We start from the raw sequence: 24,486 nt of genomic DNA on the forward strand, positions 1-24,486 counted from the left end.
CTGATCCCAAATGGGCATAGGGCCATCTCAGCTTGCTCGGATAAGCTGGACAAAAATGGTGAACAGGGACCAGAATTTGGTCTATGCAAATCTTTACTGGAAACCGATGGTCTGTGCAAGGCTTTAGGCTGGAGTAATATGATGGTGAGTTGTGATGTGAATAAGATTTTTGGTGCCATCTTGAATGGACTGTTTACTGACAAATCAAGATCAACAACAATAGGATGGAGAATGATCTGGATACACTAACTGTTTCTAATGTTGTTAACAGGTGTAGTTTAAACAGATGTTAATTAAAAAAAAGCTAATTATACAACAAGTGTTGAGAGATCAAAGAAATCTTTCATATTCAATGGTTCTAAAATGATTATTTTTTTTTTTTTTTACCTTTAGGAGTCTATCTTGCATTCATTCAAATCCAACGACAGAAGGACCGGACGAATGGTTCTGTTCCAACTTTATGCAGAGCCTGATCTATGGAAAGTAATTGTCTGAATTCAGTTGTTTAATTTAGGTTTAAAAAATACTCTCTTTTCCATTACCATCTATGTTCTATAAACAGAATACTCCACGAACATTCACAGAGTGCCCTGGTTATTTCACTCATGGCAACAGTCATGGGTTATTCGGCTTTTTCATTCGTGGAATAACTACAGCGTTTATAAAGTATCCTCTACTTCATATTTTTCGCTGGCTTTATTGTATTAGCATCAGGCATATTGTATAACAAGTGAAACATGTTGTGCACAGCAATACCACGGTGGTTAATCTGATCAGTGCCGATAGCTATTATTTACTTGACATTTTTATCACTTGTCAGATCTAAGAAATTTCTGTAGAAAGAGCCAAAATGATTCGTCATCAGGCTTATAGCTGATCTTCCCATGAAGATGACCAACACAAGTGCCCCTTACTTAAATATTAAATTATGTCATAATTAAAAAGAGACAGTTAAACTGTCTACTGTTAACAGCAATTTAGGTAACTGCGTTTGATCAGCTATAAATTGTAAATGCATTAAAATTCCAGAAATATTAGCGATATGGATTTCTTGATGGAAATTAATGCTGATCACCAGGGCTTCTTTTTTATGACAGAAGCACAAGTCATGTTGGCCACAAAACAGGATACAAAGATCAAGCCTGAGCCCTTTTAATCTTGTGAAACAAGCAATTACAAATAGTTGCATCGATTTGTTAAAAAGCTTTAGGTGACATAAATTGTTTCCCGCTTAGCTTATTGCTCCAATACATAAATGTCAGCGGGTATATTATTAATTAAAGCCATGAAAAGACAAGATTTAGTGGAAACGGTATACAATCATACGACAAGTCTTTCTGTGGGCAATATTTCAGCTACACATTTAAGGTGTTACCAAGTATCTAGGGTCCTGCATTTCACCCTTATTATCCAATCCTTTGAATATTACAACCTCATAAGTAGCCTTAATGTACTTATTTACAGGTTGACTTGGAAACCATTTTATTTAAAGATACTGATTAAACTAGAAATCCGGAACATAATCCAAGGAAAACCTCTCCAGTATTGTATGTGTATGTTTTAAACATTGTATAACAACAATAAAGCACTCAACGGGTTACCATGTTACCATGAGATTATTGTGTTTTTTTTTTTTTGTTTTTTTTTTTACAGTTGAGTAACATTCTCGCTAAATTGAATCTACAGTTTACGTTTGTTTATTCACTAACTTACTTACTTAATTGAAATCCAAGAGTTGGATCATATAAAAATGCACTGGAATGCCTAGAGGAAAAAAAAATCAATATCTATCTATCTATCTATCTATCTATCTATCTATCTATTTTTTTTAAATAAACAGAAAATAATGTATGTAATATTAGTGTCTACTGTAATTTGATATTAATGCAGCCATATTCTCAATTCCCATTAAGTTGATTCCCTATTAATACACACATACTTTTTATTATTTTGTACTCATTCCATAAGATTTTCCATCTTTTCAATATTTTATTTTTTATTTTTGATTGAAATATAAACTGGACACCAATAGAACAAACAACTAACAACTAGAGGCTTTACAGGAGTTGGCAAAACTTCCCCCAAACATCAACTTTCAAATGGAATTTAATCTGATTTAAAAAAAAAAACAAAAAAAAAACTATATATATATATATATATATATATATATATATATATATATATATATATATATAACTTATAACTGCAATTGTTACCTAGGTTACCTACATCTGATATATCTTTACATTTCCTAATTAGCTGGTCATACTTTGCATTCCCTTTTCCTTTTATGAAAGTATTTCATGTAAATTGGCCATTAACACAAAAATACCGTGCTTCATTAAATACCATCAATCTTTTTCAGGACACAGGTGCTATAAAATTGAAGACAAAAATTGTAAATCTGTACTGGTCTTGGGTTACTTATGTTGATGCATTTTTGTAACCTGGATGTAAATTATTTTAAATTGGACACCAGTACACTGAAAAGTAGCATTGGTGTATGTTTCTATCAAGCCTCTGAACCCAATTCACTGCTCTCCTCTTCTTTCCCTTGTCTCTCTCTATCATTTATGTCCAGCGCTGAGGAAGTCTGTGTTTCTTTTTTTTCCCCACTGAATAAAGGTTACTCTTGCTCATTATATAATTTAAAAGTTTAGAATTTGAGGAAGAAAATTAGTTTCTTAAAAAAAAAAAAAACTTTTCCCCTCCTACTGTCCCATTTCAATGTTTCAGGCCCCAAATTATGGTGCTACAGATAAAGGAATGGCCCCACAAGAGATATAGTACTAATCTGTCTCCATATGAAGACCTTTTTTTCTATTTAGATCATTCAGAACATGCTGGAATATAAAATGGCACAGAAATGATAACGAAATTACAAACATTTTTCAATAACTATTTATGCATTCACTTCATCGTGAAGTGTATACCTATGACTTAAAAGTAACTGCTGACCTCTGTCAAGCAAAATGTAATAACACCAAGGGGTGGTGTTCATGTTGGTCAAAATCTGTCTCCACAGGGCAGGTATTCTCTTTTCCTCCTATGGAAACACAACCAACACCATTAGTTACAAACAACATCATTTACCCCCAGGAACTCACCTCCAGAAATCAGATTTGAACCACCATCTTCAGGGAGAGAAAGCTATGGGATTAGCCCACTGCACCGCCACCAGCTCCCGTAAAAACGATGTGTTTTACACTGAATTAAGGTCAATTAACAAATTAATTGAAAATAAAGGAAGGAATCAACTGGATTTGTACCCAGGACTCCAAAACAAGCACAGCATGTTACTGAATTATGAAATCATCTGTGCTGTGCTGTGCTGTTCTTGGAGGACTGAGTTCAAATCTTGGTGGTTCCTTCCATTATTTTCAAACTATTGCCTAATGTCCTATATAGACAATGAAAAAGCAGACTCTTCCAGAGAAGTGAGGTGGCACATTGGGCTAACTTGCTGTGATACTGTGGTGTTATCCTTGGAGGACTGGGTTCAAATCCCACTTGTCTCTTTCTTTATTTTCCAAGAGTTAGATAATATCTTACATAGCCAATGAAAAAGCAAACTCTTTCTAGTATGCTGTACATATCCACCTTGGTGGACAGGGTTCAAATACCGCTGGTTTCTTTATTTTCAAAGAATTGGATAACGCTCTACATAGACAATGAAAAAGCATGCATTTCCATGGAAGTGAGGTGGCACAGCGGGCTAACTCGCTAGTGTGCTGTACTGTTCCAACTTGGTGGACCAGGGTTCAAATCCCACTCATTCCTTCCTTTATTTTCAAATATTTGGTTAATTTACCTTAAAAGTCACTGTGAAACACAGCTTTCCTGTGGGAGCTTGTGGCGCAGTGGGTTAGTCCCACAGCCCGCTCTCCCTGAAGACGGCGGTTCGAATCCAGCTCCCGGAGGTGAGTTCCTGAGGTGAGTAAAGATATTGGTTGCAAGTAACAGTGTCGGTTGTGTTTCCACAGATGTCAGAGGAGAAGACCTGTCCTGCGGAAGTAGGATAGGATAGAAGGGGGGGGGTCTGGCCCCCCCCGCCCGGGTGGAGAGCGAAAGGTGGGTGTGTTGCTGCGCGAGACAAGAGTAGCGTGCCAAACAATACTTTTTGTCCTATGCATCTTTTTGTTTTAATAATTACTTTCTTTTATTTCAAGGACCCTTCTAACTAACTATTCAACCTACTTACTTACAGGGTCATAGTTAGTAAAAACATAAGTAAACCTTGTAAAAGTATGAGACCTTATAAAAGGGTGAAAAGTTAGAAGGATCTTCTTTCAAGTCAGACAAGTGGACAAAAAGTATTGTTTGGCACGCTACTCTTGTCTCGCGCAGCAACACACCCACCTTTCGCTCTCCACCCGGGCGGGGGGGGCCAGACCCCCCCCCTTCTATCCTATCCTACTTCCGCAGGACAGGTCTTCTCCTCTGACATCTGTGGAAACACAACCGACACTGTTACTTGCAACCAATATCTTTACTCACCTCAGGAACTCACCTCCGGGAGCTGGATTCGAACCGCCGTCTTCAGGGAGAGCGGGCTGTGGGACTAACCCACTGCGCCACAAGCTCCCACAGGAAAGCTGTGTTTCACAGTGACTTTTAAGGTAAATTAACCAAATATTTGAAAATAAAGGAAGGAATGAGTGGGATTTGAACCCTGGTCCACCAAGTTGGAACAGTACAGCACACTAGCGAGTTAGCCCGCTGTGCCACCTCACTTCCATGGAAATGCATGCTTTTTCATTGTCTATGTAGAGCGTTATCCATTTCTTTGAAAATAAAGAAACCAGCGGTATTTGAACCCTGTCCACCAAGGTGGATATGTACAGCATACTAGAAAGAGTCTGCTTTTTCATTGGCTTTGTAAGATATTATCTAACTCTTGGAAAATAAAGAAAGGAAAAAGTGGGATTCGAACACTGGTCCATCAAGATGGAGCAATACACCAGATTAGCGAGTTAACCCACTGTGCCACCTCACTTCCATGGAAATGCTTGCTTTTTCATTGTCTATGTAGAGTGTTATCCAATTCTTTGAAAAAAGAAGTAAGCTAGAATTGAACTCAGTCCTCCAAGGAGGAACAGCACAGTATGCTAGTGAATTATCACACTGCACCACTTCGCTCCATGCAAGAGTCTGGTATTGCATATACGATATTATATCAGCCTCTTAATATTATTATTATGCTTAAGATCACTGACACATTCCACTGTTTTGTAAAACTGAGTCCATCAAAAAGGGCAACATCTTTGAAAATTAAAGGAAACAAACATGCCCCTAACATTGGGCTGGTACCCACTAACCTGGGAATCAGTGTCCCAAGCTGGCTCACCTGCTGCGTGAAAACATTGTTATATTGTGTGATGTAGACCTGGGGATAAATCATGATTCTCAACTTGGTTTCATTTGTGACAAACTGGATTCAAAGCCAAACCACATAGGTCTACGAGGTAAATTAAACAATATTCAAAAAAATAAATAAATAAATAATGGAATTAATACTTGCACCACATGTGAGACTTAAACCAACTACCCTACCAATCAAAGTCCAATGCCCTACCAACTGATCCAGCCAGAGAACTGTGTAACACCCCTGTAAAACACAAGGTAAGAATAAACCAAACAAACACATGAAAGTGAATATACCTTGAAAAAATTAACCATTAAAATCAATACACACAAAGGTCCCAAGGATTAGAATCGGTAGGCTACTACACTCACATACTTGCAGCCAAGTAAACAACCAAAAGTAGGAAAAGGGACAACACTTACAACATGCAGACAGTGAAATAGCTTTTTATTAAAAAAAAACATTGAGACGTTAAAGTCCAACAAAAGCATTGCATGCAAATTACACAGCATTTTTTTTTTTTTTTTACAAAAATATCTTTTTAGTCATAGATTTTTACAAGGCTTAAAAATAAACCACAAGCCAAAAAAAGTGGCTTGCAAACATCATGTGTTGCCAGGGTGATAGAAGCTTTGCGGTTGATTGGTTAACATCAGTAGCCATACAGAAAGGGAGTATCAATCTGTCATTGTTTCAAATCTTTCTTTGAGGCGCGATCGAAGGGATTTGACAACTAGGAAAATGTACACAGTGAGTTATAAGGTGGATATTTCTGGTGAATTTACAAAAATAATGTCCGACAGAGCTAGCTTGTGAAAAATCAAGTAGGGTGAGTTGTAGATTTCAGTTCAAGGTCAAAAGGAATATTTTGAGGGGTTTAATACAAACAGAGCTGTCGCCGCTGCTTTATCAGGACGCCTCAGGAGAAGTAAAAATATCCAGAATAAACGGTTGTCCTAATTACACGAGAGGCATTTGAGACAACCTAAGTCACATTTTTTTGAAAATAAAATGAATGAAATCACATCACATTATGATTAAATGTTAAATACATAATTTAAAATAGCAGTCAATTTTTTTTTTTATTCCGAAACAAAATTAAAAACATGAAATGAAAAATAATCAAATCACATCTTATCACAAAGCGAGGCACCTGCAAAGTTGACATGCCAACTTTCGTTGCTACAGCAGCCAATGAAACCACAGGAGACTCCAGCTCCTTCAAGAGTTCAACGTGGTTTACACAAGTCACAGGTTAATCACATACTTACTGCACTGTGCTACGCAAACCTGTCTTGCTCTGAAAAGCGATCTCTCTTCATCATTTGAAAATACTGTATCCCAATTAAACGATGTGACATCCCAATTAAATGACATAAATAGCATTGTGAAGAACCGTCTCCCAGAGTTTTATCCCATTTAAGCAGAAATCCCGATCATCAGTATCCCGATTAGGCGGCGCCGACTGTATACACACACACTCAGATTATTCATTTAGTGGAGCCACTGGCAAACCCAAGAATCTGTCAAGTAAAAATACAAAAAGGTTACCAAGTGCCTAACAATGGGTTTGGCAAAATAATGAATCGCTTAATGAACACAAATGAAATAATAAATAATGAACATAGAATAAATGTTACCTGCAATTAAAAACCTCCAAAACATATCCAGTACCAGCACATAACCTTCCCAGTCTTGTATTGTTATTAACTGGGTGTGTGTTCACCAGCTAATTCTAAACCCTGCAATGCACAGACGACTAGAGCAACCCTGACTGATGATATAAAATAATATAAAATCTAATTATACAATATTGTGTAGCATATTCATTAAAAATGGATTACGGATACAAGCTGGTGTCATTCAGTATTTAGGGATTTCCAAGCAGCCTTGACTCATGAATCCACTGGTTATCGCAAGAAAATGTAAAGCAAATTAATACTTTCTTCAACACTCATGGTTTATGCCATGCTTCTGCTTGCTGCCAGCTAAATTACTAAGGATACATTGAAACACACCTTTATTCAAACCCACTAAAGCCACTTTCACGCTGACATGCTCTACCCGGGTCGCGACCCGGTGTCATGTGGCCCAGACCAAATGAGAAACTATCATCATCATCATCATCATCATCATCTATGGTTGCTAAGGAATACAAAAAACAAACAAACAAACAAATAAATAAATACATTATTAAACATGCCTACTGGTGCCAGAATTGAATGTTGCTTCCGATATAGGAGGTACCCTGGTGCTAGAATTTGCACCCCTGAACACTGCAGGCCTCAGCAACTGTTTAACCAAGACAAGGCCATAACCCAATAATCAACAAACACAGAAATACTGTTAACCATATGTACTAGATTAAAAGCAAGCCAAGAAAAAGAAACGCTCCGAAGACATGTGGTTAAATACTGCGGTTAATTTACCAGTATGACAAAGTTATAATTATCCTGACAACAGTTCTTTAGTACTCATGGGTTTGTTTTAAATATGCACATTAATAAACAGAACATGTTCACACAAAAGACATCAGCTTGGTGTACTGGACAAAATAACGAGCATAATTTACAGTTTACAAGACAGATCTTTATGTAACAAACACCAGTGTATAACAACATTCTTTCATGGATAGCACCTGTACTGTACTGACACATTTTGGTCAATATTCTGTATCAAACTCATTGTTGTCAATACATTTACAGCTATCCAACTTAGAGGACAGCTAGATTCTGCTGCACTACATGACAATACATAGCAGTGTGCAAAAGCTGAAGCATGTCAGTGGACATATGTTCAAGCATTAAATGTGAGGATTCTTTTGGACTGTCCTGGACGGTTGGCAGGATTGCAGCTAGCATAACAGCTGGGTAAACAAACCTATGATTTGCATGAGCACCAATGTCCTAGGCTGACAGTAAACCTGCAGGCCGATCTCAAAGGTTTTCACAGTATTTCCGGTTGTTTGTATATGATTTTTCATTTCATCTCTCAAAACAGGCAAATAATTAAGTTAGCCCATAAGGACTATGCAAATCTCATTAACTTCATTAAGCCTTTTCTTGAAATTAAAGAACAATGCAAAAATATAAATGAAAACAGCTTAGCCAACAAGGGGCAGAATTACAGTATAGCTTTCACATATATATATATATATATATATATATATATATATATATATATATATATATTTGCATTGTGCATTTAAAAGCATCAAGTTTCCCATTTATGCCAATCAATAATATATATAATCTTCATTTTGTATTTAGTGCAATGTTTGTATTTATTCATTTCAAAATTTGTGTGTGTATGCCTACTTAATTTGCAAACCGATAACCTATTACCATAACTAAACCACCTATTTCATGGAGGCCAAGAAATGAAATAAAAAGATTAACCAGTTATCTTATTTACATATATTGAATTGCAGTAACACAACTCGATTTCTGCCCTTCATTTGATTCTAATTAAAGCGTAGCAGAGAAACTGCAATCCACACAAGAGCTTACTTTAATAGTCAAAGCTGGCAAATTCCCAATATCACAGTGTAGCAATTAGCAGCCAGGCTGTATTTGCTATTCATGGTTTGATGTAAAAACTTGTTTATTAAGATGGGCTTGAGGCACTTGTGTGCAATAGACCTGGTGGTAATTAGATTCCAATTATTTGTCTGTTTCTGATATTGTAAACTGGCACTTAGCACATCAGTTAAATTGACACACTGCGCTGCATGGTTTACTCGGTAATTAAAACATGTTCTGTTAATTAGATGATGACCACTTTATTCCAGGGCTCTTGTGTTTAGGTTTTGTAGTGTGCTCTGTTTGTATCACGAGTTGCCAGACGCTCTACTAATGAGCCCTTGTTTTGTTTCAATTACCACCTGCTGCTCAACAGCAGTGCTTTTTTCTTTTCTAAACAACACCAGCGCTTGAATGTTTTTTGCAAGAACAAGAAATGAATACACATCCAGTGAAGTGACAGATCTAAGTTTCAAAGAGAGTGCAAGCAATTAAGTGAAAGTTATGAAATGTGGTTCTGATTAAGGAATTAAACCACTTATCATGTACATCCAGCAGTAATTAGTTCAGTTGAGTAAATACAAAAAACATTGTACATCTTATTTTAATCTTTGTCGCAAGGTAACAGTTAGTTTTGGAAGCAGTTGTGCTTTGCTTTCTTGACAGTTATTGCAGCTCTCTGAACATTCAAGATGTGTTTACTAGAACGTTAAACTGAATTTGAATTGATATTTTAGGTCAGTTAAAAAAAAAACTAAACAAAAAAAACATATCCAACAGAAAAATCTATCACTTAATATTATAGTAGTAGCACCTAAAAAGGCGTACAGTTTGATTTCTAGGTTATCCAAATAGTACCTTTAGAAACTGTTCAATATGCAAATATGGATTTTTCATTTGAAGCCTTCCAGACAAGTACATGCTTACATTTTGCCCTGTTTGATACAGCGATGGGGAAATAAGTGTGTGATACAAACCAGTAAAAAAACGATCCTCATGAAACAAGTAGAGAAGTGTGAGCATTTGTCCTTTATTCTCTTAAAACTGCATCAGCAAGTTAGGATACAAAAGGCGATATACTTGCTGCTAACGATAAATCCATTGTACACCAGTGAACTAGGACAGTCAATACTTAAGCCACCAAGTAGATGCTTCCCTCTACAGAAAGAAAGAAGCCAGCTGAGAGGGATAATAACCAACAGTCCATTGGGACTACAAACTTTAAAGACTTTTTAATCACTGTCTAATTAGAAAGGCAGTCAAGGTAGACCCATTTGCTTCACTAGTGAGGCAGCAAAGGTGTCTATCACACAAATGATTGATGACATTAATCATTCATTAAGGTGTCCAGTAACTAGCTACAAAGGAAAACACATTCTCAGCACTGTTTATACAGTTTCATTCTTTCTTAAAACATAAATAAAAACAATTATGATTAAGTAATTACTGTAGGTAAGCCTGACTCTGTTTAAAAGCAACAGAACCAAAGTGGGATCCAAAACCTGTAACTTGCGACAGCAATATTATTTATTGAACATTTTAATACCTCCTGTGTGTGTAACTGCAACATAGATCATTTTTCACCCTGGTTTCATTTATACTTCAGATTTGATATTTAAAATGATTAAAAAAAAAAAAACATTTTATAAATAAGACTTTCCAAAACGCTATCATTTAAACATGTCATAGGCAATGTTTACCTGCCCTGAACATTGGTTAAACACTGTCTGTGGCTTTACACTGATGCACACTTAATCTTTATGACTGGCATGTTCATTTTCCTGATGCTGGCTTTCAAAACACAAACATGAAATGTTAGTTTTACAGTTGGGAGACTTGGCAAACTGAATTCCAAGTACTTATTCAAATATTTCATTAAAATGTAAATTTTACAATTGTGTACATCGAGCTGTGCACCAGGCGTGACTTTAAAGAAGTTATAACAGCATTACTTTCTGATGCCAATTAAAGAAGACTATGATGTCCTTACCTCGTATTATCTTCAATAACACCGTGCCAAAAATATACAACTGATACAACACACGTCTAGAAAAAGAATCGACTAATAATATTTGTATGAAGAAAAACAGGACCCAATTAAATGTGAAGACTCCTCAGAGGCCCAGCTGGTTAGCAATCAATTCTCTTATCTTGGTAAAGTGGAAATGCACTGATTGGGATTGAAGCTATGCAAAGCCACATTGAAGCAGAATTATAAATGCGAGAAATGCTTAAATACACTTGTACACTGTAATTCCTGGAATGGAATCTAAAACAATGAATGCATTAAAATACCACATTAACTGTTCATCGTATTTACTGTATAACTGAACACGCCATTATAGGCCATTACTATTCATTCACATGTTTTGAAACAGTTACTGCTGAAAATAAAAAAAATAACTATTAAAATGTCTATCCAAATATAGCACTGATTTTATAATGTCATACACTATGGTGTGCATCTGAATAAAATCTTGATAACTCAGTATATAAAATTAACTTGGGTTAAAGACCTGTATTGCCATCAAATTCCAATCTTTATAATTTTAGTCAAACTTAAATGTGTGGTTTATGGCAACAGTATACAACAACGACAGATATTTAATACAATTGTAATACAAATGCATTTAAAAATATATATATTATTTTTATTTTAACTTGGCTAATTGAACGATGGGATTTCAAAGTTTCTTTTTTAATAGAAGCATGCTCATTCAATCTCATTTTGCACTATCACATACTGTAGATTTACAGCCATCAGGAACAAATCAGAAAGACTTAAAGATATGGAGAGGTAGAAGAATCCTCTGTTTTGACTAGATTTCTTTGCTGGCAACACAACACCCACCTTTTATTTTTTTTTCATTTTTAACATTCAGGGGATGACAAAATGGTTGCAGGTGGTGATGAAAATAAAAGCCATCCATCATTATTTATTAGGCATGAAAAAGATACACAATAATGTAATTTAATCTCACAGCAGACAATTATTTCCACATATTGATAATACAATGCGAAAACTGCCATGAATCCTAATATGATGTTTGCTTTCATTGGTGTATAATACAACCAGTACAAATAATGTAATTCTATCACAAAATAAATGTAATTATTTGCACATGCTAACATTATAATACAAAGCTGCCACAGACAATGGCATCATATCATTTTGGTTTGCTTAACTAGTTACATTTTGCATTAAGTTATTCTATTTTTGATGGAAATATTTTACATGTGGCACACAGTGCTTTTAAAAATACCCACAACAACAAATTATAATTGCTGTCATGAAGAAGGAAAAAAAAAGATACTAGTTCTTTACATAGATTAGGAAAAAAAGTTTTAAGGTACAGTACTAACAACAACAACACAATATTATCTTCCTGTCTTCCACATGATTTTATGGTGTACTCATAAACTTATTTTTTATTCGGTATAGGAATTAATCCTTTTAACAATGTCATACTTTTAAATTCCTTCATAAATATATCAATAACTTGAACAGAGTAACCAATATGTACAAGACAATTTAAAAGAATAATGTATTTACGTTTACACAGAACTGATGGGAATCATTCAATTGTGAAGCTACCGGTATTTTAACCAACTTTGTGTTTTAAAATTCCGACTAGAACACCAACAGACACCACAGTTGAGTTTCCATTCAAACATATAGTATTTTCTTTTTAAACCAGAAATAAAAACAAAACAGAAAAATAAGTAAAGTGTGGTGTATTCTATTCATGCTCTTTTGTGTTGTATCTGGAATGCACACTGCGTTAAGGCATCATCTTCTACCCGAGGCTAAAACAGTGTTTGCAACTCATTAGTGATTTGTAAATGATATTTGCTCCCTAGTGACATATCATTTGATACAATTTTCTAATAATAACATCTACCAATATTAAAATAGGAAGAACTGTGTACTGTGTACTGTATTGTAATTATGAATTTTGCATTTCTTTAATAAAATAAAATGTTAGCACATCAATATATATTGTATGCATATTTTTAAACAATATTAAAAAAATCCCCTAAGGTCCAACATAAAATTATAGCCTCTTTCTTTATTGTTATCCATGATAACTATGCATTGACATCCCCCTTACTTTACTCCAATACACATACAAGCACGAATGAGTGTGTTATTGGAAATAAACAAATACAAATATGTGGAGGTTTGAAAAATATCGGAAATCAACATATTATATTTATAATTCTAGTTTAGACATGTTGAGAGTTAAATCAAAAGGCGTTACACAAAAAAATACAGTACAAAAACACAGAGTAAGATGAATGGAATTATAATATAAAACTATGAAACAAATATCTATATTTGTTTTGTTCTAAATTCACTTTGTATAAAAAAAAAAAGTTTATTGCCAGCGTCTGATATGACTGTTTGTTTTACTTTCAGCCTTCATTGCAGTGCAAGAAGAATTGCTAGCTTGTTGGTGACAGGTATGAGTAGAATATTCTGTTTTCTTTTAGGATAATAGTGATGCTGAGTTTTATTTATTTCTTTCTTATTTAATTAGGCACTGGTGGGGTAGAGCAGGAATGTGTTGAGAGTCGTCTATTTTTAACACTGCTTTTCAACTTGGGCCATCTGTAATAAGAATACATTCTACTGCGGCCCAACTATTAGTTGTTAAACTTTCCATGGAAGTCTGAAATCCCTTTGAAACTAGAAATTTGGTACTAGATGTAACATAGATACTGTATAGTGAATGTGATGTGTGAGTACATTACAGAAGGTCATCTCTACTGTTTTAATTAAATCCTAATATTAACAAAGTGGAGGACACAAGACAAAAATCGTCTGGTCTTCTGTTCAGTAATTTAGAAAAGCTAAGTGTAATGTCAAAGTGATGCAATAGAAGTATTGTGGTGGAAAGATTGACCTTTCCCCCCAAAAAACAAGCAAACAAAACAGATAGTGTCTTCACAAACGCAGACTTGATTACATAGAGAAAGTAAATACTACAGTACCTACAAAGCAAAGGCTGGAAAAACTAAGCTTGTTATGACTCGTAATCAATCATGCTATGTGATTAATTGGTTTTGTGAGAAAAACCTTTATCTTCAGTTGTCAGTTAAAAGTCATAACAGTGCAGTTGTTTGCATTACTCGTCAAGAACCTATAACCTACATTCTGCTTTCTGAAGTAAAATAAAATAACCTATTTTGCTGTAACTGAACCTATATATAAACATGTAAGCTGTGTTAAATTAAGCAAATCTGCTTTTTCAAATGCAGAATTAAAAATGAAAGGCACAAAGATGTTTATACTGTGGAGGGTCAACAGTAACATTCTTCTGGAATAAACCAAAATACAAATGTGAAGATACTGTAGTCTTTTACCATAAAATACAATGTCAACAATTTCATAACTTAAGTTTTTTTTTATTTTTAATTGTACAATGTAAAGTAGCAGGAAACTACCACGATGCACAGCATTATAAAACGTGACGTTGCTTCTATGACAATTTTACTAAATAAAAATATATATTATTAATAATAATAATCTTTTCTTTAGATTTCAGTTCTAAAACGACTCTTTGTTTAATTAAAAACATCTGCAAATATTCAAATATTTGTACACATGGAAAACAGTACAACAAACAATAAAACTCCTTGCTGCCAATCTGAATTCTCTAGAGTCTGTCTTCTTCTGGATACACCACTGGTATTTAAAATCAAAGTCACATTGGTAATCCATAAATGTGATCCTTCAACAACTTAGTTTCAGCTCAACTGATGATAAAGCACGAAAGAAATACAGAATGATATCCGAGTGCAAAGCCGATAGGTCCTGCCAGCTTATCAGAAACAGACAAACCTCCTTCTACAGTACTCAACGACAGAACAGAGGAGTCAATTCACAAAGAAGCCTGGTTTGGTGCAAATAAAATTGAGATTTTTTTTTTTTTTTTTTTCTTTTATTAAGCAGGTTTTGGCAAAGCTTTGTTTCACAAAGATCACTGTATGGAAATATCATTGTGCATAAAGCGGAAAACCTCAGGAATAAGTTTCATGGTAGCTTTTCAATCCCATAGAGAAATCCATGAAATGTACATAGATCTTTTGAAGCCAACTGTCAAGCTAGGTACAAATAAAGGGTGGGAAAGTAGAAGCTAAAGCAAGCGCAGGAAGGCATGCTTAACCCATTTTCACAGTGGACATTAATGAAGTAGCGAGAGAGCAATCATGCTTTACTGCACTGCAAGTTCCCTATAGTGAAGGCAATAAGAAGCAATTGTTTGCTAGTTGACAAGCTAATACCGAATGACAACACCTGGAGTAAAACGATATTGAGTGTAAAACAGGTATTAATCCAGCCTTGAACTTTGCCTTGGTTCTGTAAGGTTGATGCTGGTGGTTCTAAAAGACGGTGAAATGTTCTTAAGAAAAACAAGAGGAAGGACCAACAAAATAACTAAAACTTTGTTAAATACACTAAAGAGTTGGGTGCAGCGCCCCGGATAAGGTTTTGGGTCTGGGGGTGCCTTACCCTCTAATTTTAACACAGAGAGTAAAATGTATTTTCAGGGGGTAAAATGCAACATTACCTTGAAGTCATGAGTAATATCAAAAAATACTGTAAAATATTTAGTAGTAATGAGGTAGGCATTAAAAAAGCGCCTTCCATTTTAACTGCAATGTTACTTTGAACTACTGTACAACATCGCGTGTGTTCTGCAAGGCTCTTTATTGGCTCAGCACATTTTTTTCATTACTTTTATAACATTCTAACATTCAATTCTTAAACTCAGTGAACATGTTAAAATTTCAATATTAAGCCATACAGATAAATAAAATAAGAACATGCATTAATAAGTTATAAAACAGTTTGTTTAATATTATAGGCACCTTTCTTTAGCGGTTGCCTCCGACGATGGTTCCAGTTGGATTTGTAGCTGGACTAGGGTGTTTACGCTTCAACCTGTGCAGCATCTGGATACATATTAGCTCTTGACCAACATATTGCAATACCTACAGCTATGGCCAAAAGTTATGCATCACCCTATTGAATTAACTTATTTTGCTTCATAAAGTTCAATAAAATAAGCTGAATAATGTTACGTTAACATACTGCATTACATAACGCATTGTAGTTTTCCATATACTTAATGGAAAAATTTGACATTTCAAAATCTAACATGAAATACTGTACTACTATTATGGCTTCCTGTAGACACTTGTAATATCATTTTGTAGTTTCTTTGATTACATGATGTTAAATAAAATATCTAAATTATGTTTGTATATTATTTCTTTGAAATGATTTCTCAATCCTAAAACTCTAGGTGAGAAAAACCTTTTGGCCATTGCTGTACAGTATCATACCGTTCCCGAACTATCATTATACACTTAAACAGCAGTATCAATTCTCAGTTGGTTTGTGTGTATTGTCATGTGTCCTGCACAGGATACAGTATCATTTCAAGATATCTTAAAATGAATTGCAGATATCTCAAACTAACTAAATTTCAAGATATTTCAAACTCATTTTGAGATATCTCGAATTGAATTTGAGATATGTCAAATTGACTTCCTGTCCTGTTTGAGATATCTCAAAATGACTTCCTGTGAAAACGCTCTATGTTTTGAATGGACTTCCGGCCCATTTCAAGATATCTCAAACTGGACAGTAGTCAATTCGAGATATCTCAAATTCAATTTGAGATATCTCACATTCAATTTGAGATATCTCAAACTGAATTTGAGGTATCTCAAAATTCATTTGAGATATCTCATTTAAAGCCCCATTTCGAGATGTCTGTAATTGGAGCTTTAAATGAGATATCTCAAATGCACTTCCAAGATATCTCAAATTCAATTTGAGATATCTCGAATTGACTTCCTGTCCAGTTTGAGATATCTCAAAATGACTTCCTGTCCAGTTTGAGATATCTTGAAATGGGCCGGAAGTCCATGCAAAACATAGAGCATTTTCACAGGACAGCAAGTCAATTTGAGATATCTCTAATTGAATTTGAGATATATAGAAATAAGTTTGTGATATCGTGAAATCGAGTTAGTTTGAGATATCTGCAATTCAATTTAAGATATCTTGAAATGCATTTCGAGATATCTCTAAATGATAATTTGGCTTGCCATACACCACTGTATTTATAAAAAATAAAGCAGTAGTCCCTCATCTGAATCATCATTTGGTACTTTGAATTGGTAAATGGTCTTACAAGAACTATTATCTGGCAGTTATAAATGCAAATACACAGCCCTTGTTTCTGTTACCATACATTAAGTGAAGCAGTGTTTTACATACCGGCCATGATTCAATTTCACATCAGAACATCAATGATGAAACAATTAAAAGCCCTAGTATTTCTTTGAACTGACGGAAGGTTCATATTTCAATGGATGATGTTATGGTGTCCATAGGACTGCATTTTTTATTTAGCATTTCCATCTTCTAGAATGGTTCCTTTGTAAAAAGTGTACCGCTGTATACAACAGTATAAATCATTTAATAAAGGATAATATATAGAGGGACAAAGGATTAAAAAAAAGAAAACTGTATATATATATATATATATATATATATATATATATATTATATATATATATATTATATATATATATATATATATATATATATATATATATATATATATATATATATATAGATTAGTGGAAGTTTTATGAATACATAAATAAAATAGTTGCTTTACTGGCAAAATTAAACTAAGAGACACTTACTTTGCATTAAAACACCAAACATGCCACACCTAGTAGTATTTACTAAACAAAGAGCAGTATTGTGAGAAGAACATGCAAAAGTTTCACAGTATATGAGTTTATGGACAACCTACAACATGTCTATTGGCATTGTAACATGGTTGACTTCTTAGAACAAAACTGTTCAATTAGGAATAGTGATCTCATTAAAAAAAAATGTTTATTGTTTTAAACAGCCAATATATAGATTTTATTTTACTTAACTTTAGGATTGGTTGTGTATAAGGAAATAAATTGAGTTGATAAATGCCCAAGATCTTTTTGTTTAAACAAGCTGACTATCAGATCAAAGTACAGTATCTAGACACTAGAAATGGTAAAAGCAGGCCTTTTGAAATTACAGGGCTGTTTCATTCTATGGGTGTCTGAGCTGAGCTAAGCTAAGCTGTGCCTACATTAGCAGGAAAAGCCAACCATTCAGAATTAATCTGTTACAAAATGTGGTTGAAGGAAGTTATGTGGGGCTTTAACTTGCACATATGTACGTGTTTTAAAACTGGACCCCTGTGGCTCATCCAATAAAAGGTCCTCCCACACAGAAGTGCAGGACGAGTCTTACAATCAGGAGCTTGCTGGTTTAAATCCTGGTAATGCCGGGTCGATGACATCTGCAAGTTCTTTGTAGCCCCTTTCATTTTTTGTTTACTGTAGCAGAAGCCCATGCTGGGTTCATGTGACTGACAAGTTTATTCTCCAAACCCTTATTTTCTGATCAGCTACTGGCAAGACATTCTCCTTGGTGATAAACGCTATGGCCCAAGAGTTCTCTCATCACAAACTGCAAATAGAATGCTGTGAAGCTATGACGCAGGGAAACGTCTTCCCCACAGGCTGTTTTTAACCTTTCTTAACAGAATCAGGCCCACTGTGTATTTCTAAGAGAATATGTAGGGTCTATTTCTGATTGGATAATTGAAACAGTTGTCACTGTACTTGAGTGTACATTGAGCAAATATAACACTCGGTAATCATGTTTGTCTTGAAGAATCGTTTGATCTCATTTTTTTTTTTAAATATTATTTTTATTTCCTTTGTAATTGCCTTTATAAAATGATTTTGATTTCAGCTATTCACTCCAAAGCTCAACTCACTTTGCCAATAAGGTTTTTAGTAACCCCACACACATGAATGCAGACCTTGTACACTATTTTTGTCAATACAGTTGAAAACTCTCTGGTCTCATTGTTCAACCACTCCGAGGTTATCTCCTTGTACACACTATGTAAGAAATCCATTTTAACATAAAGATGAGGGAGAACAACAGTATGGTTTAAAGTCATTTTCCTCAATGTGTTAAAAACGGTTTGCTTACTAAAGTATATCTAACAGAAATCTACTCATTTTAAAGTCAAGGTTTTTTTCTTGTGAGCCTATTTTTTCCCTCAACACGATAACATTTTCTAAAGGTTAGTACTGTCGCCAAGAAAATTAATGTTAGAGTTGTTAAGTACATACAGGAAGTGAGCTATTTAAATAAACACATTGTTTCGATACTAATACACACCCCTATTGTTTACAGTATGGAAACTCAGTAGGGTGTGTTTGTTTCAGAGAGAGAGAGAGAGAGAGAGAGAGAGAGAGAGAGAGAGAGAGAGGAGAGAAAGTAAAATAAATATAATAATCTCACTTTACCACAAACTATTCTTTATCCGTTTTCCAACTCTAGTTACACATGTGTTGGCTCAATAGAATACTCAATAGACATTTATAGGAAATAAATTAAGAGATGAATGTAAACCATATGGCGTTTGGAGGTTTATTTGTAAAGCCCGTGCATCAAAGCTTTTTCCAGATCACACCATATTAGCTATGTTTTTCCAGTCTAGCAAAATCAGGAAGGTAACCACAGACTTCCTTGATTGAAAACACATGAACACATACTTTAGACAGAGAGTGTAATATGTGGATGAGGCAACTGTATAAGTAGCATCAGTTAAAACAAGTATAACAAACGTTGAAAGGTTATTTGGCAACCAAACAAAGTAGGTAAACCATCAAGTTAAAAAGCTAGTTCAAAGCTGTGTTTGCTTATTCTTACTGTAACTACAGAATACGACAACTTTTTTGTAAGTTTTTTGGAAAGTGATCTCAAGGCTCTAAATGTGGGAAGAGTGCCCAACATTAATGGTAAAGCATGAGGTAGAAGTTTCACAGCTTTTAAGGAAATGTCAAATTCACCTGGCTTGATGTAGTTACATGGACATTGGAATACTGGATACATTATAAGACTACAGTTGGGGTGTATTGAACAACCAGTACTGAATATTTTATGAGCACAGTAGCATCAGTACATGAGAGCCCAGGGCCTCCCACTTACAGTCAGGCTGGGGTCTGAATGTACCTACTGTAACCATGTGGCATTATTCTAGATTCCCAATGATTATAATTCACAATAAACACTCACAATGGGAGAATCATAACAATTGCAAAAGGCAATGTGCATATTGTGGTGCTTAAGGTTTTACAGTCCTAAAAATAGACACTGTGATGCAAACGGGGGAATAAAACAACAACAACAACAATAACAACAACAGCAGCAGCTACGCAGGTGGCATCAATTATCACAATGAAATAAATATAACAACTGGTTGTTACTCTCAACTAAGCAAACAAACTAGATTATACTTCAAAAGAAATGTCCATTGTTTGTTTGTTTTTTTCCTTCCTTGGGATACATCAGTTTTCTGTATGCCCCGCCACAAGCACATCTGGAAAGCGCTTACTGCTTTACAAATCTTCAACCATAAAGTGATTTATTGACATTTAATATGTCCTCATAGTTTTATGCACTTTGAATGGATTCAGAATAGAAGGCATATTCACGGCCCAGTAAAAACCTTCTGCTTGTAAAATAGCCTAGGAATCCATAAAAAAACATAAAGGGATTGACTGATGGTACCATGATGGTGGCAGATTCTGTGTCTGGGATGCAGCACACAAAACAACACTAGGATCTACCTGCCAACAAACAGATACTAAATCCCTTTATGTTAAGCTCCACTTGGTATTGGTAAATGTTATTGGTAAATATTTTGATAGTGAGCACCAAACAAAAAACAGACTGCATTTCATAACCATATATTATATATATATATATATATATATATATATATATATATATATATATATATATATATATAAACTTTATTGTATATAGCGCCTTTCATAGTGGGCAACCATCACAAAGCGCTGTAACTACAAGAAAATCCATAATACTTTAAATACAGAGAAATGCATAGTACATGATACAGTAAAAAACACTGCATAATTGCATAATACATTAAATACAGTGAAAAATGCATAATTTGATAGAACAAGTGGGTCTTGAGAGTTGATTTAAAGCAAACAGTTGATTTAAAGTGAGCAATATATATTCTATTGATTAAAATATTCAAAACTCATCAGTTGGCTAAATCAAAAAGGAAACAGAAGCAACACATTTCTACATGTAATGTTTAAAGTTGTGGAAACACTAATAAATTGCATGTACGTTTGTACTGTATATGAACTCAGAACAAAACATTCAAACAGTACACTGCTTTGATCAAATCCATAGCTTTAGACAAATTTGAAACAGGTAAAGTATATAAGCTTCATTTTAAGAAATTTTAATGCATTGTCTAGTACAGAAATTCTTTGTGATTGGGTCCAGAAGAACTGTCCATTTGTTTCTGGTTTGTAACTACAAAGGCAGTAGCAACTGGTACCATAAAAAGAGCTGCCAAGCAAAATGAGATTTCTGGGGAATTGACCACGTTTCCCTTGAATATGGACAACAGATTTTTGTTGTTTTAAACATTACTTTCGCACGCTGTAATAGTGACACAGAAAAAACGTATTAAGTAAAATGTTGTCGACTAGATGTAAATGTGTTATATCCAAACACATATCCTTAAAGAAACACTAGAATTTAAGTATGTTTAAGTTGGATGGGTTGGGCGATATACTGGTATTATTGTTGTTTACTGGCATTTTTTTTATGACGTTGCAAATAAATTATATCGTTCCATTTTAAAAAAAAAAAAACCTTATCTTGTGCACAACGCAAACTGAAAGCATTAGGCTTTGGACTGATCCATTTGAACTTCACCGGGAGGTCAACAGGTAGCACAGATTAATATTTGTATTACAGTATATTATTTCAATTTTCTATTACAGAACTCATATTTTATTGAATGTCAAGTCAACCTTTTAAAAAGGTTAATTTAAATTATGTTCGATGTACCCGTTGTATAGACTCCACAGGCTTCACCTTGCTATTGTTAAGTAATTTTCCTTATTTTATTAACAATGTGAATGTACCCATCTTTGTGTTACTTAGAGTATGTTTAGCTATTCTGCTGTAGTAAAGCCTACAGACCAAGTGCCTTGTGTTGTTTCGCTGTCACGTGCCCTAGGGTGACCCGTGTTACACCAGCCATATAAAAAATTACTTATTAAAGTCATATATTAAACTATATTTACTTGCCCAACGTTTCTGTTGATGTATGTTAATGAACTAACTTTGTGTATATACATACAATCCATGGCGAAAGGTATGTATGTGTTTTTTTTTTTCTCAGGTGATGGCCTTAATATGTGAAAGGAAAGGTTTTGCAAATGATTTAAATGTACAGTATTAGAAGCATTTTGGGCCTAGTATTATATAAAAGCCGATTTTAAAAGTAGTTCTAGTTCTGTATTTTAATGTGCAATTGCAAAAAAAACAAACAAAAAAAAAAAAAAACACACGCTGGTAGAATTTGCTGCACTCGTTCCAGGGAAATGACCTCTCACTCTTCTCCAAACACTGTCATTTGTTTATCAAGTCTTGCATGATCTTTACTTCATTAAAACTATGCAAGTCCATATCTGCAACACAAAACAATGTCAACATTGTTAGACTGCTCCCCAATACTCATTATAAAAAAATCTGCAGGCAATATTAGCAAGCTGTTTTGACAGCAGCCATAGAAATATACAGAAAGGAATATAGATTATTTTTGTTTCATTATCGGTACAGAAACTTGTGTCAGAGTGCAGTGAAGCTGGAAGCAAAACAGTTTAAATAATTACTGACCGTATTAAAATCAAATCGGAGGAGGACACAATTTTATTACACAAGAAAATGAGCAGGATCTGTTTCAATTACAAAATCGTTGTGAAAATACTTTTAATAGAAATATCAGCACAAACTTGTTTGGAAATAAAGAAGCCTTTTTTGCACCATTGTTGTTCTACAATTTGTACTCAACATACAAGATGAGGTTATGTTTAGTAACATTGACTTCTGAGGTACTGTAGCAATACTGAAAAAAATAATACTTGTAATGCCATTTTTTTACAAAGTTATGTTTTGCTGTTGTTTGCATTGTGCAGGTTTACAAAGGTGTTTATATAACTTCCACAGTGCAAAGCCGTGATGCTGATGAATGTTTATCAATATTTTAAAAACATACTTACAGAAAACATGTGCCAATACCTCAAGTGTGCATGTGGCAGGTGGCATTGTAAATGGAATTATTATCAAATACATGTTTTACTTTTTTGGCAGCTGTTTAAGTACAGTAAATAAAAAAGATGTAATGCAATTCATCTCTAAAGAGAACAAGGAAAATCAACAGGATTCTCAATGCTGGACACCACAACCAGGTGATGCTTTGGCAGTCTCACTGAAATCTGCTGAATTACAATAACTGCAAAAATAACAGGTTTATAGCAAAACATATGTTTGTTCACTAATTGTGGACTACTGGCATTAATATATGAAATACCAGCAAGTCAAAACACAATAATTCTTCTGAGACTTTCAGAACACAATGAATGAATAGTACTGTACTGCGCGCACACACACACACTGTTTGAGCTGCCATGTCTTTCTGCACATATTTTGTATAACACACACTTCTTGTAACATGCAACTCTTGTACACTAGCCGATCAAATGCCATGACATACTATGCAACGTGTCAAAATCAATAAAAGGAACAATATTTAGATCAAAGTTACTGTACAAACTTACCAAACAAAAAAAAAAGAAAAATAACTTGTGGATTGCCATGGCAGTTTCAATTGCTTAAATTCCATCGTCTAGGTTAAGTCCTACATTTTGTCATAGTGGAACGAGTTCTGCCTCCAGCGCAGACTGGATGCTGCTGTGAAGAACAGCAACACGTGCAGGATCAGCGTGTTCAAAGCAGCATGGGACTTCCTCAGCCCAGGATCAGCTGAGAAAATACTATTAGTTACCCCTTAGTCTCATTAATAAAGACATGATACAAGTAACTGGTGCTGATGACCAAGGGAATAAAATACATCTGTTGTGTATTTTTAAGTGATAGCAATAAGTAAAACAAACAAGCAAATAACCAAGATAAAATGTTGCTCATAGGAGGCAAGAAATTGATAAACCATATGAGGCACAAGCTATTGAGCAGATCAGACGTGGGGGTATATGAAGACATCTATCTGGATATGTCAAGGTTACATTTTCACATGTGGACTGAATGCCGCCGAGATGCTTGTTTAAAAGGTAAAAACGCCATTTTAAAACTGCTTGTTTTCATGTTTCTAAATCATAATCCCAGTATCAGGGCTTGAGCGTTAGCTTCCAAACTACCTAGGAGGCTTAGCAGCAAAGTAACATCACTACATGCACTCTATTACTGCCCTTCCCTTTAACCACTAAAACCATGAAAATGAAATGCTGCTTTTATGGTTATAATTTGTAAGAGCCCTGTGTAAACATCATAAACGTGTCATAAAAGTTTTCAATTTCAGTCCAACAGTTTATATCAGTTATATCACTGCTGTTGTAGGAAACGTTCCAATTTGAATCATGCCTATGTATTTT

The 24,486-nt window shown here is 34.6% G+C and overlaps 1 long non-coding RNA gene across 1 annotated transcript in view; it reads right to left on the minus strand.

Moving 5' to 3' along the window:
- Nucleotides 1-5,898: 5,898 nt before the first annotated feature.
- Nucleotides 5,899-24,486, minus strand: part of LOC131701586 (uncharacterized) — a 52,980-nt gene continuing 34,392 nt past the window's right edge. Inside the window, exons 2-3 of the long non-coding RNA XR_009308897.1 lie at nucleotides 7,384-7,510; nucleotides 5,899-6,888 (exon numbers count right to left, since the gene is read on the minus strand). This is a non-coding gene — a long non-coding RNA (uncharacterized LOC131701586). The remainder of the gene's footprint in view (nucleotides 6,889-7,383; nucleotides 7,511-24,486) is intronic.

Source organism: Acipenser ruthenus, chromosome 25, assembly GCF_902713425.1.
Source record: "Acipenser ruthenus chromosome 25, fAciRut3.2 maternal haplotype, whole genome shotgun sequence".
NCBI lineage: Eukaryota > Metazoa > Chordata > Actinopteri > Acipenseriformes > Acipenseridae > Acipenser > Acipenser ruthenus.